Here is a 2,869-nt window from a genome sequence, read left to right as displayed (position 1 = left end):
CCTGGAGATCATCTCCAGCTCCATGGGACTTTGCTCCAGCAGTTTACAGTGCAGAACAGCCCAGATAGTAGGGGATTTAACACCCCCCAGGCACCACCCTGGACAAAGGAGATATGGGAGTCAATGGGAAATACCCAAGTACCCCTTCCCTCGGTGGAATAATTCTGAAGGTGAGACCTCTGAGGGTCCCCAGAGGGATAGAACCCTGTTGCCCATGGAGAGAATTTGCTCGTTAACACACACTGTTTCCTGCTTCACTTTTCTTGCTCCTGGGATCAACAGCCAAATAAACCACCTGCACCCAAGCACTTCATGATTCCAGCCTGCTTTGAACCCAGATCAAGCACTTGGCCTCTGCCACACCAGGAGCCCTGGACCCCCAGAAATTCAGAGACTACTAGCCCTCCTAGTTTCCAATTAAGGAAGAATATGAGGAGCTCCCTAAAAACCTTTTAGGTGTTAGATTTAAAAGCATCTGTGCTTGGACAAAGTAGTGGAGAGTGGTGGAAGCACAAGACTCCAAGAGAAGAAATGTGGACCTTGGTCACAGAGAGGATAAAATGAGCTAAAACATCCCTCCCTTCCTTCCTCCCTCCCAGTGTTCACTGAGGCTTTCAGGGTACAAGATTTGGAGCCAGGCCCTTTCCCACAGTGCTATTCTCTCTTTCTCAGTCCCAGCACCCTTGGCTGGTGTCAGACAAATGGCTAATGAACTTCCTAGTACATGAGAAGATCTGGCTCGACAAGTTCAAATATGACAATGCAGAAAGGAAACTCAATGAGCAGCTGACCAGGCCAGGAGAATGGCACCATTGTGATCCTCTGTGACACTGCGAGAGCCAGAGAGACCATCCAGAAGTCCCTGCTGGAAGCTCAAGGCCTGGGGCCTCCAGTGGGCCTGACAGAGACCACAGCAAGCTTGTCATCCGGATCACCAGCCGAGAAGTGGAGAACCAGAATCTGCGAGGCGTGGAGCAGGACCTGCAGCAGACCACCTCCAAGCTGGAGGCCCAGCTGAGCCTGCTGGAGAAGAGCTCACCCACCACAGCCCCAGCACCGAGACCCAGTACGTGTCTCCCATGTGCCAAATGGAATCCCCAGCCAATAAGGCAGCCACGCCAGCAGAGGACGAGGCAACAATGACATCAACCAGTTTGGCAGTGACAAGGAGGAAGAGGACAACGAGGTGGCTGCGGGAGGAGAGGCTGTGGCAGGACACAGAGAAGACCAGGAATCCTGCACTGGTGGCCAAGTCCTCCATCCTCCTGGACGTCAAACTTTGGGAGGATGAGACAGATATGGCCCGGCTGGAGACCTGCGTGCACTCCATCCAGCTGGACAGGCTGGTCCGGGGAGCCTCCAAGCTGGTGCCCATGGGCTCCAGCATCCGAAAGCTGCAGATCCAGTGTGTGGTGGGGGACAGCAAGGTGGGGATCGACTTGCTGCAAGAGGAGCTCGCCAAGTTTGAGGAGCACATGCAGGGTGGACGTTGCCACTTTCACCAAGAGCTGAAGCCCGAGTGTGAGCGTGTGCATGAGACCTTGCGGTGATTAAAAACTGAGACTCCAGCCAAAAATAAAAAAGAAAGATTTCATGCCACATAAAGACTCTGGGATAAAAAATAACTGTGACACAAATACAATGTAATAATACATACACATCAAAATGAACTAAGTCTACATATGTAAATGGGGATAGATCTTGAAAACCTAACATCGAGAGACAGAAAGCAGGGGACAGAAGGAAATATATGCACAATATTATTTATATGTATCTTTTTAAAAACAAAATTATATTCATGGATATACAAATGTGTATATAAATATTTAAACGGTCAGTTGATGAACACACAATACGAGCACACATGAATGGGAGGAGATGGAAAAGGAATATAGACCAAAAAGTAAACGTCACCTCTGGGCTGATGGAGAAAGTGAACCATGAAATAAGGAGTAAAATCGGTCAATTCAATCCAACTGTTGTGCACTTTAAGTTTAAATCTGATGAAAGAAACAAAGAAAGATATGTATGTCACACTCCCCATGGCTACCTCTTAAATATTTCTCCTTTCTCTTCAAGCTTCCCCAAAACTCTTCACAGTCCCAGCCTGCACAGGTCACTGGATTCTCTTGCCCCAGGAGTTGCTCGTGGGCACCAGGCACTGGGGATTCTAAGAGGCTGACTCAGAGCCAGCCGGCCCCACAGTCAGGTGATGAGATCCCAGAGCGGAGCAAAACCCCAAAGGAACATTAGTAAGAGCTTCATCGTTCCCCCTACTGAGATCAGCCAGGCAAGATGTGAGAAATGAGCACACCTGTCTGTCGAGACATGACAGCAGTGGAGCCATCTCTGCTGCTGTAACTTTATTCCCAGATTTATTTGGCTATGATTGACAAGTACAAATTACATACATTGAAGATGTACAACATGATGGTTTGATAGACGGCAGCTTTACCTGTCATAGCCAAAACTGGGAACAACGTTCAATGGATGAATGAACAAATACACTGTGGTCCACTCATACCATAGGTACTGCTCAGCCATGAAAAGGAACAAACTTTCGATCTATTGATACACATGACAACTCAGATGAATCTCAAGGATATTGCACTGAGTGTAAAAAGCCAGGTGCAAAAGGCTTCATACCATGTCTATAATTAACAATCATTTATTGTATGTTTTCAAATGGCTAGAAGAGAGGAGCTCAAATGCTCTCATCACAAAGAAATGATACATTTTTGCAATATGGATATGCTAATTACTCAGATTGGTTCAGTACACATTGTATTCATGTATTGAAATATAACTCTGTACCCCCAAAATATGTAGAATTATTGCACGTCAATTTTTGAAAAGAAAAGAAAAGCTT

At 46.9% G+C, this 2,869-nt stretch overlaps 1 pseudogene; it reads left to right on the top strand.

Moving 5' to 3' along the window:
* The first annotated feature begins 708 nt into the window (after positions 1-708).
* LOC103604492 lies at positions 709-1,512 on the top strand (annotated as a pseudogene).
* Positions 1,513-2,869: the final 1,357 nt, after the last annotated feature.

Source organism: Galeopterus variegatus, unplaced genomic scaffold (genome assembly GCF_000696425.1).
Source record: "Galeopterus variegatus unplaced genomic scaffold, G_variegatus-3.0.2 Scaffold5177, whole genome shotgun sequence".
In the NCBI taxonomy this organism is placed as follows: domain Eukaryota; kingdom Metazoa; phylum Chordata; class Mammalia; order Dermoptera; family Cynocephalidae; genus Galeopterus; species Galeopterus variegatus.
The sequence above is the reverse complement of the archived record's forward strand: the minus strand, read 5'-3'. Positions and strand labels throughout refer to the sequence as shown.